Below are 17,520 nucleotides of genomic sequence, written 5' to 3'. Positions count from 1 at the left end.
TAAGCCAATGCATACCGCGCTACTGCTCATTTACGTTATCATTTAGCCGATTATGTTTCATTCGTTACTCACACTCCTGAACACTCAGGAACTCATCAACTGCCTTCACCTTGAACTAAACAACGTTTTATTTTGCGCCTTCGTACCCATCTCGATATCTTATTTTTACTTTTACACCCTGTCACCTATTTCTTTAGCAGTACATACAGGGTGGTCCATTGATAGTGACCGGGCCAAATATCTCACGAAATAAGCGTCAAACGAAAAAACTACAAAGAATGAAACTTGTCTAGCTTGAAGGGAGAAACCAGAAGGCGCTATGGTTGGCCCGCTAGATGGCGCTGCCATAGGTCAAACGGATATCAACAGAGTTTTTTTTTAAATAGGAACCCCATTTTTATTATATATTCGTGTAGTGCGTGAAGAAATATGAATGTTTTAGGTGGACCACTTTTTGCGCTTTGTGATAGATGGTGCTGTAATAGTCACAAACGTATAAGTACGTGGTATCACGCAACATTCCGCCAGAGCGGATGGTATTTGCCTCGTGATACATTACCCGTGTTAAAATGGACCGTTTTCCAATTGCGGAAAAGGTCGATATCGTGTTGATGTATGGTTGTTGTGATCAAAATACCCAACGGGCATGTGCTATGTATGCTGCTCGGTATCCTGGAAGACACCACCCAAGTGTCCGGACCGTTCGCTGGATAGTTACGTTATTTAAGGAAACAGGAAGTGTTCAGCCGCATGTGAAACGTCAACCACGACCTGCAACAAATGATGATGCCCAAGTAGGTGTTTTAGCTGCTGTCGCGGCTAATCCGCACATCAGTAGCAGACAAATTCCGCGAGAATCGGGAATCACAAAAATGTCGGTGTTGAGAATGCTACACTCCTGGAAATTGAAATAAGAACACCGTGAATTCATTGTCCCAGGAAGGGGAAACTTTATTGACACATTCCTGGGGTCACATACATCACATGATCACACTGACAGAACCACAGGCACATAGACACAGGCAACAGAGCATGCACAATGTCGGCACTAGTGCAGTGTATATCCACCTTTCGCAGCAATGCAGGCTGCTATTCTCCCATGGAGACGATCGTAGAGATGCTGGATGTAGTCCTGTGGAACGGCTTGCCATGCCATTTCCACCTGGCGCCTCAGTTGGACCAGCGTTCGTGCTGGACGTGCAGACCGCGTGAGACGACGCTTCATCCAGTCCCAAACATGCTCAATGGGGGACAGATCCGGAGATCTTGCTGGCCAGGGTAGTTGACTTACACCTTCTAGAGCACGTTGGGTGGCACGGGATACATGCGGACGTGCATTGTCCTATTGGAACAGCAAGTTCCCTTGCCGGTCTAGGAATGGTAGAACGATGGGTTCGATGACGGTTTGGATGTACCGTGCACTATTCAGTGTCCCCTCGACGATCACCAGTGGTGTACGGCCAGTGTAGGAGATGGTCCCCACACCATGATGCCGGGTGTTGGCCCTGTGTGCCTCGGTCGTATGCAGTCCTGATTGTGGCGCTCACCTGCACGGCGCCAAACACGCATACGACCATCATTGGCACCAAGGCAGAAGCGACTCTCATCGCTGAAGACGACACGTCTCCATTCGTCCCTCCATTCACGCCTGTCGCGACACCACTGGAGGCGGGCTGCACGATGTTGGGGCGTGGGCGGAAGACGGCCTAACGGTGTGCGGGACCGTAGCCCAGCTTCATGGAGACGGTTGCGAATGGTCCTCGCCGATACCCCAGGAGCAACAGTGTCCCTAATTTGCTGGGAAGTGGCGGTGCGGTCCCCTACGGCACTGCGTAGGATCCTACGGTCTTGGCGTGCATCCGTGCGTCGCTGCGGTTCGGTTCCAGGTCGACGGGCACGTGCACCTTCCGCCGACCACTGGCGACAACATCGATGTACTGTGGAGACCTCACGCCCCACGTGTTGAGCAATTCAGCGGTACGTCCACCCGGCCTCCCGCATGCCCACTATACGCCCTCGCTCAAAGTCCGTCAACTGCACATCCGGTTCACGTCCACTCTGTCGCGGCATGCTACCAGTGTTAAAGACTGCGATGGAGCTCCGTATGCCACGGCAAACTGGCTGACACTGACGGCGGCGGTGCACAAATGCTGCGCAGCTAGCGACATTCGACGGCCAACACCGCGGTTCCTGGTGTGTCCGCTGTGCCGTGCGTGTGATCATTGCTTGTACAGCCCTCTCGCAGTGTCCGGAGCAAGTATGGTGGGTCTGACACACCGGTGTCAATGTGTTCTTTTTTCCATTTCCAGGAGTGTATATCAACATCGATTGCACCCGTACCATACTTCTGTGCACCAGGAATTGCACGGCGACGACTTTGAACGTCGTGTACAGTTCTGCCACTGGGCACAAGAGAAATTACGGGACGGTGACAAATTTTTTGCACATGTTCTATTTAGCAACAGCAACAACGGTAACGTAAACCGGCATAATAAGCACTATTGGGCTACGCAAAATCCACGATGGCTGCGACCAGTGGAACATCAGCGACCTTGGCGGGTTTATATATGGTGCGGCATTATGCGAGGCATGATAATTGGCCCCCATTTTATCGATGGCAATTTAAATGGCGCAATGTATACTGATTTCCTACGTAATGTTCTACCAATGTTACTACAAGATGTTTCACTGCGTGACAGAATGACGATGTACTTCCAACATGATGGATGTGCGGCACATAGCTCGCGTGCGATTGAAGCGGTATTGAATAGCATATTTCATGACAGGTGGATTGATCGTCGAAGTACCATACCATGGCCCGCACGTTCACCGGATCTGACGTCCCGGGATTTATTTCTGTGGGGAAAGTTGAAGGATATTTGCTATCGTGATCCAGCGCCTGACAACATGCGTCATCGCATTGTCAATGCATGTGTTAACATTACGGAAGGCGAACTACTCGCTGTTGAGAGGAATGTCGTTACACGTATTGCCAAATGCATTGAGGTTGACGGACGTCATTTTCAACATTTATTGCATTAATGTGGTATTTACAGGTAATCACTGTAACAGCATGGGTTCTCAAATGGCTCTGAGCACTATGGGACTTAACATCTGTGGTCATCAGTCCCCTAGAACTTAGAACTACTTAAACCTAACTAACCTAAGGACATCACACACATCCATGCCCGAGGCAGGATTCGAACCTGCGACTGCAGCAGTCGCGCGGTTCCGGACTAAGCGCCTGAACCGCTAGACCACCGCGGCCGGCATGGGTTCTCAGAAATGATAAGTTCACAAAGGTCAACGTATCACATTGGAACAACCGAAATAAAATGTTCAAACGTACCTACGTTCTGTATTTTAATTTAAAAAACCTACCTGTCACCATCCGTTCGTCTAAAATTGGGAGCCATATGTTTGTGACTATTACAGCGCCATCTATCACAAAGCGAAAAAAGTGGTCCAACTAAACCACTCATATTTCTTTACGTACTACACGAATGTGTAATAAAAAATAGGGGTTCCTATTTCAAAAAACGCAGTTGATATCCGTTTGCCCTATGGCCTCGCCATCTAGCTGGCCAACCATAGTGCTATCTGGTTTCGCCCTTCAAGCTAGACAAGTTTCGTTCTTTGTAGTTTTTTCGTTTGACGCTAATTTCGTGACATATTTGGCCCGGTCACGATCAATGGTTGGTTCAAATGGCTCTGAGCACTATGGGACTCAACTGCTAAGGTCATTAGTCCCCTAGAACTTAGAACTAGTTAAACCTAACTAACCTAAGGACATCACAAACATCCATGCCCGAGGCAGGATTCGAACCTGCGACCGTAGCGGTCTTGCGGTTCCAAACTGCAGCGCCTTTAACCGCACGGCCACTTCGGCCGGCCACGATCAATGGACCACCCTGTATAATCATACTTTCAGTATATTTCTTAAGTCCCTTTCTAAGCTCTTACGGCGTGTCAAAGGCACCGGCGATGATCTGAACAACAACTACTGTCATGAGGACAGATCGTGCCTAGAAACAATCCGTAAAACAATGTATTATCCTTTCCCAAGTCTCCTGAGTGAAAGAGGGATGACAATTTACTGTTGTAGTTGTGGTCTTCAGTCCAATGGCTAATTTGATGCTAGACTGTCCTTTGCCAATCTCTTCATCGCTACATTAAAGCTGCAACCAACATCCATTTCAAACTGCTTACTGTAGTCAACCTTAATCTCTGTGGTGTCACGTATCTAAAACCACCCCATGGCCGTCATAGCAGCGGAACTGCAAGTTTCCGTCTGACGCAGAGGTCGCGCGAGACCTGGCGGAACCAATTGCGCGCACCCGCTGTGCCACATTTCAGCATCTCCATACTTCGAGCGCCCTCTGCCTCCACAGTATAGGACGACCGGCGGCGGCAACTCACTCGCACTCGGAGCCATTTAGCAATGTGAAGCTCCGTCTTCGTCGTTCGTGCTTTAGAACAGACATTGTGATAGCTGGACTCTGTTTCTTGCTGCTGTATATTGTTTAATGAGTCTTCGTGTGTCTGGAGAAATACAATTTAAGTAAATCTTCCGTTTGCTGCGCTACTTGCATAGTAACCTTTTCTGCTGCTGTTCACCTTCCCTTTGACGACAATTGCCACACCACTCTGTACCCCACCTCTCCTTGTATGAAGACCTTCTTAACAGTCTCTCTCTACAATTTTGACTCATCCTACATCATTACATAGCCAAATTGACAGCTCCTTTATTTCACAGGATATACCCTATCAACCTGCCCCTTCCTCTACTCAAATCTGTGCCGTAAATTTCTTTTCTCTTCATCTTGGTTCGGTATGTCCTCACTAGTTATCTGACCTATCAATTTAATCTTTAGTATTCTTCCACAGCACCACAAAGTCATCTTCTAATTTCACTGTCTCATTTTCTAATCTAATTGCTTCAGCACTCTCATTTAATATGACGACATTCCATTTGCTTTAACTGATAATTACTACATCTGCAGTCAGTTAACTAATGTGGAACAAGCGCTAGGAACACAGGTTGTATTAGTGCTAGTAACACATGAGACCTATTTCGCTCATGTCTCACATTAGACACTCGGTGTCTACTATCACAAATGTTCTACACGTATCTCCGTTGCGACAACACAGGCTAGTGTTGGTCATTACTAACAGTTGTTAGTTGTTATCAATGTAAGAACTGCCGTTCACAGAAAATTCTCGTACTGCCACCTTTCTCTCATCATACTCAAGAGAGTAGAACACAGTGCTTTACATGTTTATTATGTGCTACGTTAAATTTTTAGTTGTCTGTTCCGTAAACAGGGCGCACCTAAAACACCACCGACAAAATTTCGAAAGTTGTTCAGGGACATTTTCTGAGTTATTTGGTGTAAGAGATCTGTGATCTCCAGTGACTTCTTATAGAGCATTTACCTTTCATTTGAGTTTTTACCTCACTTATCTTTGTATCTCTATAGGACGAAAATATCTGCACAACAGTGCAAATGTCAACCGCTTGTATTTTCTATTTTGTTTGTAAAGAAACCAGTTCCGTTCGCAGTACTTACTGTTGGCAACAGTTAACACCCAATTTGCTGTTTTTCTTGAAGCCTGCATTCAGTACTGCTCTTCTGTCTCGGTTTTTTCCCGGCAGTGTTAACTGTTAACAGTGATACACGGCAGTGTGGATGGATTTACTGATGAATATTATATAAACTGAAGACGGTAAGAGGAAAAGGAAAGAGAAGGAACTAACATCAGCTACATCTAGACTTTATGCAGACTCACCAGCGACAAATGAAAAATGTGTGTCGGAATCAGTACGACACGCCAAAAAGTGTGCCAGACGGTGACTCGAACTAGGGATCTCCTGCTTGCTAGGCATATGTGTTATCCACTGTACCAACTGGACGCAGTGTTTATCGCCAATGTGCAGACTATCTCAGCACACTCCCTTGCCGAACTACATTCCCACCTAGCGCCACCTATCTGTAGTCCCATGCCATGTCCTCAATGCTCGCTAATCTTAGGATTGCCGATGGAGGCCGAACGTAAATGTGTCTCCACACTGTAGGTTGTGGTTTCATTGCACATCGAGGCGAATCAGTTTACTTTCGACCTCCAGCGGGAATCTAAAAATTAGCGAGCATGTATGACATGGACGGAATCTGCGGACAGTTGGTGCTAGGTAGGAATGTGGGCTGGCAAGGGAGCACGCTGAGATAGTACGCGCATTTGCCAGAAGTACTGTGTCAGGGTGGCGTAGTGGTTAACGCAACTGCCTAGTAAGCAGGAGATCCCGTGAAACTTCCTGGCAGATTAAAACAGTGTGCCGGCCGAGACTCGAACTCGGAACCTTTGCCTTTCGCGGGTAAGTGCTCTGCCAACTGAGCTACCCAAGCACGACTCATGACCTGTCTTCACAGCTTCAATTCTGTCAGTACCTCGTCCCCTACCATCAAAACTTCACAGAAGCTCTTCTGCGGACCTTCTGCACACAGTTTTAATCTGCCAGTAAGTTTCATGTCAGCGCACATTCCGCTGCAGAGTGAAAATCTCATTCTGGAAACATCCCCCAGGCTGTGGCTAAGCCATGTCTCCACAATATCCTTTCTTTCAGGAGTGATAGTTCTGCAGGTTCGCAGAAGAGCTTCTGTGAAGTTTTGAAGGTGGGAGACGAAGTACTGGCAGAACTGAAGCTGTGAGAAGGGGTCCTGAGTCGTGCTTGGGTAGCTCAGTTGGTAGAGCACTTGCCCGTGCAAGAGAAAGGTTTCGAGTTCGAGTCTCGGTCCAGCACACAGTTTTAAATTGCCAGGAAGTTTCATATCAGCGCACACTCCGCTGCAGAGTGCAAATCTCATTCTAGGAGATCCCGTGTTCGAGTCACGGTACGGCATTAGTTTTCACTCGTCGGCGCTGATTCCGAATTAAGTCCCCATACGGCTGATATCGTTAGTTCCTTTCCTTTCCTTTCTCCCCCCCTCCTTCTTCAATTTACAAATATGCGTCACAGCTGCGGATTCAGCGTGGTGTCTGTTCTTTCGAACACGTCCGAAAGAGCATGTACCACACATTCATATAGTTCACTGATGAAGACCTGTAGAAGTATTGTGACGAGGTTGCTGTCGCTGCAGCAAGTGCTAAGCACATTGTCGTTATGTCACTGTTCCACTGCACTCACTGAATCAGTAGATGAGATACATATCGGTCTAGGAATTAGTAGACGGAATTTGGGAACAGCCTGTATGTTCTCAATAAGATCGTCATGAAGTGCAAGCCTTCCTGTAATTGATCTTGTCTTCGTTGTCTCTCTGTACTTGTTATTCAGGGATTCTAATAAACCTTTTGTTCACTATAGCCGACATATTTGTCAAGGGAGAATTTAGCAACAGTGGTGAGCTTTAAAAAAATTTAGACATCTTTTATTTTTCAGTCAGAGTTGCACATATTTTACAGTACGGCTAGTTTCGATCGCTAAAAAGGCATTTTATTGGATGACCGGTTCCGATAGAGCTATGCTGTCTTCATCGGATATTACTTTAGAATTTCTACCATTGCCAGTTGCCAGGTGATGGTGAACACGAACACTTGCAATCGACGCAGTATAGTTATGTGTATGTTTGTACATAATTCTTTTAAATTTGACATGCCGAATTGTATTAATCTTCTTGGTAGAGGGAAGTGTATATGCATTGTAACACTGATGGACAATATGTTGTAAAAATTCGAAAGCATAAGATCCGATGATGACAGCATATATCTGTTGAAACTGACCATGTGGTACACTTTTTTAGAGATCTTGGCTTGTATAGTTTTCTTCAGTTACCATAAATTGCACATCGCTTCCAGACTAACCATGTCATGAATATGTAATGACTAGTTTAGATCTCCCTTTATAACCCCCAATTCTATGTAGTTCTGTGATCAACTCAACTTGTCTATATTGAAACTACAATTCAGAATACGTTCTGCAATTTATATCCTTTCTTTCCTTTAGACCGCGTTCCATCAGCAGTTAAAGCTGCGTATACGTAACAAGCGTCAAGAAGTACCGTTATTTGCGTTCAACGCTACACTGAAGACAGCCACATAGTAACTAGGCAAAATTCAAAAACTGAGAGGAAGGTAAAGGACGATACCAACAATTTTTTTTTAGAAGGAGAGAGATCCACAACTTGCAGGTTCATTAAACCACAGGGCCTATCCTTAGAAATGCAGCCAAAGAAGAAAACAGTAACAACGAAAACAAATTCAGCAAACGCTCGTGTATTATGCAGAGCTTTTAAGAAATTATGGAAACACGATGGAAAGAAACGAATTCGTCTGACGGTAAGGTGTAAACGAAAATTTGACAGCTTTGACGGCCCTTCTCTGCCTGGAAACTGAGAAAGCCGAGAGTGGTGGACACTGGAATTTTATATATTTGGCCAGTAGCGAATATCAGACAGATGCTGATGATTATAGCGATGATAGTCAGTGAATGGTTATGCCCTTTAAATGACACACAATGCCGGCCGTTGTGGCCGAGCAGTTCTAGGCGCTTCAGTCCGGAACTGCGCTGCTGCTACGGTAGCAGGTTCGAATCCTGCCTCGCGCATCGATGTGTGTGATGTCCTTAGGTTAGTTAGGTTCAAGTAGTTGTAAGTCTAGGGGACTGATGACCTCAGATGTTAAGTCCCATAGTGCTTAGAGCCATCTGAACCATTCGAAACACAATGCAGGCACCAGGATCGAATTCGTTCCTTCAAAACAGAGCACGAAAGTTCTTCAATACTGAGAATACGTGACTGTGGATACCTCGAAAAGTGTGAAACCCATCTGCTCGCTAGGCAAGCATGACTGGACAACACCAGTGGTGGTAAGGAGACAGTGTCATCTTGTCAAAATCATCTCCTGAAGAGAAGGAAGACCTTCATGTTCGGCGTATGGCTCTGGCGCATTGCAGTCCATCAGCAACAGCTATATGAGCAGCAGTTGGCATCACAGTGACATAACGAGCTGTTACAAATCGGTTACTGCCAGATGCCCTATAGCGTGCATTCCGCTCATCCCAAACCACCGCCATCTGCGACTTCAGTGGTGTCAGGCGAGATCTCATTGGATGGCAGAGTGGAAGTCTGTTGTGTTTTTTTGATGGAATCAGGATCTACATCGGTGCCAGTGATGGCTGTGTGTTGGTTAGAAGGAGGCCAGTTGAGGACCTACAACCAACCTGTGTGCGTGCTACACGCGCTTGACCTACACCTGGAGTTATGGTCTGGGAAGCGATTTTGTATGACAGCAAGAGCACTCTCGTAGTTATCTGCCACACGCTGACTGCAAATTCATACTTCTGGTGATTCGATCTGTTGTGCTGCCATTTATGAACAGCATTCCATGGGAAGTTTTCGACTAGCATAACGCTCGCCCACATACCGCTGTTATAACCAACATGCTCCACAGAGTGTCGGCAAGTTGTCTTGGCCTGCTCAGTCACCAGATCTGCTATGTCCGCGGACCTAACCGAATCACGCGCGCCCTGCCGTCGCTCAGCCCGGCTGCACATGCGCGGTGGTCGGCCTTAGCTTCACGTCGCGACCGCCGAAGGTTCATGGCGTTATCTCCGGCTGAAGACGTCGCGCCATTCAATAGTTCTTTCCTGCAGCTACTTCTATGGCCACAAGATATAACGGGAGCACAGATCTGACGCCATGGCCGCTCGCTCTTGCTCGCTAGCTATGTTAATAGCGAAGTGTTATTGTATAGATCTTATATGACAACCTTGGGCTTAGAACTTTGTTACGATTTGGATTGCACTGTGGATTTGTGAATTGTATTGTGAACTTAATTACATAGCTACTTGCTGTGAGAGCAATAGACGGTGCCTGCTTCAGTGTGGAGAATAAAGATAAGTAATCTTCCTGATCACTGGCGCCTTACTTTGAGACTAATCTTTTCTCGGCCGTCAGATCTTGCGTCACACTCCGGTCACGTCCTGCTACAACTTCCAACCTATGTTTGCCACTCCAGGCAGACATAAAAAGATCTGTCTCCTATCAACCACATGTGGGACATCATCGGACGACAAATTCAGCGTCATCCACAACTAGCATTAGCTGTCCCTGTATTGACCGACCACTTGCAACAGACATGGAATTGCAACCCATAAACTGACATCGAGCACCTGTACAACTCAATGTATGTAGGTTTGCATGCTGGCATTAACATTCTGGCTGTTACACCTGTTATTAAGGTATCAGTATTTCACATTTGCAATGGTTTAGTTCGCGCATGCGTTATCCATCTTGCAACGTTAATCAGTTTAATATGTTACCAAGACAAACATGTTCTTGAAATTTCATTACTCTACATTAAAAATTTTTTGATGTTGCTTTTTTCCGTCAGCGTAATTGATTTAGCTTTCATACAAAGAGTATCACTTACTTATACGTGCGTGATCATAAGAGCATCGGTCTCATCAAGGAATTGAGGATTAACACGGTGAAGTCACGACGGAACTGCTCTAAAAGGACGGCAGTCACATGTGTAAGTGCATCTGACATAGCACACAAAGGGACTTCTTTCCTACAGTACAGTACCAAGCAAATGCTACAATACGTGTGTCAGAGAGCAGAACTGTGTTGCCATGACAGGTGCCACAGGCGGGCGCAAAGAGAACACAAAAGTAAGCAAAACTTACAAATCGTTCAGGTATTAGACTCACAAAACTGAGACCTCCTCATTAATTAACATTACAGAGACCCACGCACTGTCTGACAGACATGTGGCTGGACATGAGTGAAGCTCGAAAAATTAAGTTAGATTCCATATTGAGGAAATGAATAGAAAATTATAGTGCGCGTAGGTATTATACATACACAAACAGAGTTCTATTCATTAGACAGCATTACAGGATCCTACGAACTGCCTGATAAACTTATGCCTGGATATGATTGAAGGACGACAAGAAAAGGCTAAACATTTCAACTCAAAATAACATAACAATGGTATGCTACACATTCATTGTATAACTGAGACACTTATCAACGACTTAAGCTGATTCAACATGGTGTCTACACTACTCATATGGGTATGCGGTCGACACAACGGCACATCTTTTTAAGTTGCCTAACTCACAAAATTTAGAGGATTTCGGACCTGAGAGCGTTTATTTTCCTTGATATTATTCTACATGATAGCAATGAATTAACTTTAAGAAACAATCTAACAAAACACGATTCCTTCGTGGGTTCGAAAGCACATGTCTACTGGCCTGAACACAAAACATTCCCGCAAAAATCCCAAGAATGCGGCTGAAAGCAATATCATAGTCATTTTAAGAAGTAAAAGCTCTAAATACATCCTAGCAGTGAAAGAAAGATTATTAGTTAGTACATTAATTCACTTACATCACATTCTAATATCTTAATTGTACCTATCACAGAGTAAAGTGCAACCACGTTTGCCTTACCCAAAATCCACGGGAAGAGTGTCGTATAAAACCGACTGCAGTTAGCTTGACCGTTTAAAGCTGCGGTGGGGAGGTTAGCAGCGTTCCAAAGAGGCTCGTCGCTCCTTTGCCAACCTAGTGGAACTACCCTGATGAAGACACCTACAATTAACCTCTCCATGCACAGTCTACTACCCCAAACCTGAGGTAGCAAATTACGAAATCCATATCGCACAAGAAAATACGTTCAACTCAATTTATGACGCTTCGACATTCAGACAGACCAGACCCCTTTCAACAGTTTCGGTTCATATGAAAGTGATTAGAGTTGCAACTCTCTGTGACGGGTAGTCACCAAAATGCATTAGTGTTGTTCATGTTTAGTGTTGTTACCAGGCCTGGTAGGGCATATAAGGGGTGTGTTAAGTGATCACGAATTTCTAATTGCAATCTCTAAATCTAGCGAACTATCTAAACTTGTAAGTTGTTTCGTAATCGTAATGAATCAAATCTTGGCCAATGTGGAATAATTAATTATTTTATGGTTCATCTGTTATAAATCATTAATTAGTGATTTTTTTTTTTTTAGAACAGGAAAGACTGAATTTAAAATTACGTTGCTTCACGGAGAAATTCCGTTTTTAAAATCAGTCCGTGTAATTTTTCAACATGAAACTGTTCAGATCACGGTTTTAACTGTGAAAACTCAGGCATTCATGAAAAAACTATTTTCTATCCAATGGTAATTGTGTCTCCTTTAGCATAAAAACATACACAGGAACAAAAAGTAAAACCGTAATCAAAAGGAAACACGCTTTGTTTTTGTGAAATATAGGTAGAAACAGGTGGCCGGCCGTGTGGCCGAGCGGTTCTAGACGATTCAGTCGGAACCGCGCTGCTACGGTCGCAGGTTCGAATCCTGCCTCGGGCATGGATGTGTGTGATGTCCTTAGGTTAGCTAGGTTTAAGTAGTTCTAGGTCTAGGGGACTGATGACCTCAGACGTTAAGTCCCATAGTGTTTAGAGCCATTTGAACCATTTGGAAACATCTTGAGACATCTGTAATTATAAAAAAAAAGTAAAATAATATAAGAATCACTGAAGGCACTTTTGTTGCAGCGAATAGTTAATTTATAATTCTTTCTGCAAGAACGAAGTAAAATTTATTACCGTTTGAAGCATTTTTCTATCCACATATGACGACTCAGTCAAAAAACTGCATTTCGTGCTTTTGCAATTCACTCAGTCGCCCATCATAATTACATTTGTCTGTCTTCTCCCCTTCATTACTAATATCGTAAGAAGAGCAAGTTCACTGAACCTAATGTGACCCGTGGATGCTCCGAGGTACGAAAGCATGAACTTAATTTTGATCAAATATCTCTCGCAAGTAGCGATGGAGATCGCGGGAGTTAGACAATCAATTTCAAATTTGGGAAGACAGTTCCACCACCATAATTAACAGTGAAATACAAGAGACACAGAGGGTGTGTTACTGTGAACAGTTCAGTGACCGGGTTGTTCTAATCAGAATCGACAGCAGACCAACACCGACGACGATAGTTCAGGTATACATGCCGACGTCGCAAGCTGAAGATGAACAGATAGAGAAAGTGTATGAGGATATTGAAAGGGTAATGCAGTATGTAAAGGGGGACGAAAATCTAATAGTCATGGGCGACTGGAATGCAGTTGTGGGGGAAGGAGTAGAAGAAAAGGTTACAGGAGAATATGGGCTTGGGACGAGGAATGAAAGAGGAGGAAGACTAATTGAGTTCTGTAACAGGTTTCAGCTAGTAACAGCGAATACCTTGTTCAAGAATCACAAGAGGAGGAGGTATACTTGGAAAAGGCCGGGAGATACGGGAAGATTTCAATTAGATTACATCATGGTCAGACAGAGATTCCGATATCAGATACTGGATTGTAAGGCGTACCCAGGAGCAGATATAGACTCAGATCACAATATAGTAGTGATGAATAGTAGGCTGAAGTTCAAGACATTAGTCAGGAAGAATCAATACGCAAAGAAGTGGGATACGGAAGTACTAAGGAATGACGAGATACGTTTGAAGTTCTCTAACGCTATAGATACAGCAATAAGGAATAAGGATTTGTCGACCTGGAAAAAGCGTTCGACAATATAAAATGGTGCAAGCTGTTCGAGATTCTGAAAAAAGTAGGGGTAAGCTATAGGGAGAGACGGGTCATATACAATATGTACAACAACCAAGAGGGAATAATAAAAGTGGACGATCAAGAACGAAGTGCTCGTATTAAGAAGGGTGTAAGACAAGGCTGTAGCCTTTCGCCCCTACTCTTCAATCTGTACATCGAGGAAGCAATGAAGGAAATAAAAGAAAGGTTCAGGAGTGGAATTAAAACACAAGGTGAAAGGATATCAATGATACGATTCGCTGATGACATTGCTATCCTGAGTGAAAGTGAATAAGAATTAAATGATCTGCTGAACGGAATGAACAGTCTAATGAGTACATGGTATGGTTTGAGAGTAAATCGGAGAAAGACGAAGGTAATTAGAAGTAGTAGATATGAGAACAGCGAGAAACTTAACATCAGGATTGATGGTCACCAAGTCAATGAAGTTAAGGAATTCTGCTACCTAGGCAGTAAAATAACCAATGACGGACGGAGCAAGGAGGACATCAAAAGCAGACTCGCCATGGCAAAAAAGGCATTTCTGGCCAAGAGAAGTCTACTAATATCAAATACCGGCCTTAATTTGAGGAAGAAATTTCTAAGGATGTACGTCTGGAGTACAGCATTGTATGGTAGTGAAACATGGACTGTGGGAAAACCGGAACAGAAGAGAATCGAAGCATTTGAGATGTGGTGCTATAGACGAATGCTGAAAATTAGGTGGAGTGATAAGGTAAGGAATGAGGAGGTTCTACGCAGAATCGGAGAGGAAAGGAATATGTGGAAAACACTGATAAGAAGAAGGGACAGGATGATAGGATATCTGCTAAGACATGAGGGAATGACTTCCATGGTACTAGAGGGAGCTGCAGAGGGCAAAAACTGTAGAGGAAGACAGAGATTGGAATACGTCAAGCAGATAATTGAGGACGTAGGTTGCAAATGCTACCCTGAGATGAGGAGGTTAGCACAGGAAAGGAATTCGTGGCGGGCCGCATCAAACCAGTCAGTAGACTGATGAAAAAAAAAAAAAAAAAAAAAAAAAAAAAAAAAAAAAAAAAAAAGAGTTCTTCTGGTATTGATAGTTTGGTGGAATCACAGCTTGATAGCAACATCCTACAGTCAATAATTTCTACATATAGTTTTTCATCAACTACATCTGGACCGTACATTTTTCTAAACCTTCGGATTTGGTCTTAAGGTCCCTCTCGTCAGCATCTTAACATGGCTCTTTCGTTCTGAGAAGAAATCTAAACTTTTCGTATGGTATGTTTAATTCAACGAAAAGAACCTTTCTTTCACTAAGTATTTCTTCTATTTCTTCTTTCTCTTCCTGTTCTTCCTCCGTTCTCACTATTCGCCTTTTCAACTGCTCTTCCTCAGTTTCTTCATTCGTTACAAAACGGTTCCTCTACGGAATTGGAAACCAGGGCATGAATCCCAGTTGCCATTAGGATCGACATCTACGACAGAAGTAGTGGTCTGAGACCAACAAGGCAGGCACGTCGCACATCCCGGCAATCTCAGGAATCCTGTAGCCACAGTAACCACACGTAACTGCCGTACTTTCAGCCCCATTACTATAATACTCTCCGCTTGCCTTGTACTTCAGTTGTAGGCAGCTTTCTGTCCTATGCGATTATTCATTTCACGCCGTAATTTTGTTTGTTTTCATTTTTACGTTTGGTGAAATTTTTATATTTTTTTTATTTGTTATCGTTGTTTGTTGTGTGGCACTGAACAATATCACAAGCGAGTTCATCGATAATTTTAGCTGGAAAAGTTCGACACCTTTCTCTTGGCCAGCTTATTACGTTTACGGCATACTTGATTAGTCGAGAGAAATGGTTTTGCATGTTAAGTGCTTACTTCGTGACTGAAATTGCTGAATGGCGGGCTTTAACAAGGTAATCGATAGTACAGCTGCAGCTCTGCATACAAACGAAGATATTGTTATAAATATCTGCAAGGAAAGTTCGAGAAAGGAAGGTGACAAAAAATCGAAACTTGAAATTCCGGGCCGGCCGGTGTGGCCGTGCGGTTCTAAGCGCGTCAGTTTGGAACCGCGTTACCGCTACGGTCGCAGGTTCGAATCCCGCCTGGGGCATGGATGTGTGTGATGTCCTTAGGTTAGTTAGGTTTAAGTAGTTCTACGTTCTAGGGGACTGATGACCTCAGTAGTTAAGTCCCATAGTGCTCAGAGCCATTTGAACCATTTGAAACCCCAGTGAAAAAACATTAGAAAAAACGACATTTTGTCTATGGAGTGCTTGATTGATTATTTTGTAAAATTTTTTGTTTACTTATGGACGCAACCACATGTTTATGACACAGTCATAACCGGTTTCGGCCATACAATGACCATCTACAGATTCTAAAGGCGGCATAGACTGAACACAGGTTCATGTGTTGTCAAACGCATGAAAATGGTTCAAATGGCTCTGAGCACTATGGGACTTAACATCTGAGGTCATCAGTCCCCTAGAACTTAGAACTATTTAAACCTAACTAACCTAAGGACATCACACAACACCCAGTCATCACGAGGCAGAGAAAATCCCTGACCCCGCCGGGAATCGAACCCGGGAATATTCAGAGTCAATTTACACTTTTTGCACCCTACATATTTATTATCTAAATCAGTTTGCAATTCGTTTTGGTCAGCTGATGTCATTAGAAGACGGTAAATGACAGCATCATCTACAAACAATCTAAGAGGACTACTCAGATTGTCTCCTATGTCGGTAACATAGATCAGGAACAATAGAGGGCCTATAACACTTCCTTGGGGAACACCGGATATTACTTCTGTTTTACTCGATGGCTTGCCGTCTATTACTGCGAACTGTGACCACTCTGATAGAAAATCAAGAATCCAGTCGCACAACTGGGGCGATATGCCATAGGCACGCAATTTGGTTAGAAGACGCTTCTGAGGAACGGTGGCGAAAGCATTATGGAAATCTACAAATATGGAATCAATTTGACATCCCCTGTCGATATCACTCATTACTTCACGAGTATAAAGAGCTAGTTGTGTTTCACAAGAACGATATTTTCTGAATCCGTTCTGACTATGTGTCAATAACTCGTTTTCTGAGAGGTATTTAATAATGTTTGAACACAGCATATGTTCCAAAACACTATTGCAAATCGACTTTAGTGATATAGGCCTATAATTCAGTGCCTGTTTCCCTTTTTGGGTATTGATGTGACGAGCGATTTTCCAGTCTTTAGGTACATTTTTGTGACTGTAAGCCGTTGATGGAGAGTGCTGATTCTTAAGGCAGATTCGTGGCGTGAGTTTCGACGAAGTAGTTTGGCTGAGGGAGCGTGAGTCAGTTCTGGTCACGTCGTCTAGTGGTGCACGACAGACGCCTTCTGGTAAGGTGGGCAGACTTATTCTTCTGTTTGCAGGTATATCGCAAGGTTTTTCCCAAACAGTCTCCTGCTATTTCAGTCAAAGAAGACAGAAGATTGTCACTACAAAATGAATCATTTTACGTTTACCAAGTAATTCATACACTCACTAATTCCAAATCTGAGTAAACCGGCAGCAACTGTTCTTACCATTCAGTTGCTGGTGATGAGATACCTGCCATGGCAAAGTGAAATGAGGAGGCGATTGACCTCAGGGTAGTAACGTCGATGTTAATTGATAATCTTCGAAAGGTAGAGCTTATGGAACTAATATCGCTCCACAAACCACAGTTTCCCACGAATGAAATGGACGAGCTGGCAAACACCACGGATATAAGTCACTGGGCTACTACCCTATCACTTCCAATTCGAACAAATAGAGTTGACATGGGCCCAAATTAAAGGTTATATTTCCAGAAATATTGATAAGTACTCCCTGTCTGACAAAAGAAACTCTTAGAAACATGTTTCAGAGGACTGGAAGAAATCAGTCAATTGTACATACACCA

This window comes from Schistocerca piceifrons, chromosome 3 (genome assembly GCF_021461385.2).
Source record: "Schistocerca piceifrons isolate TAMUIC-IGC-003096 chromosome 3, iqSchPice1.1, whole genome shotgun sequence".
Classification (NCBI taxonomy): Eukaryota; Metazoa; Arthropoda; class Insecta; order Orthoptera; family Acrididae; genus Schistocerca; species Schistocerca piceifrons.
The sequence above is the reverse complement of the archived record's forward strand: the minus strand, read 5'-3'. Positions refer to the sequence as shown.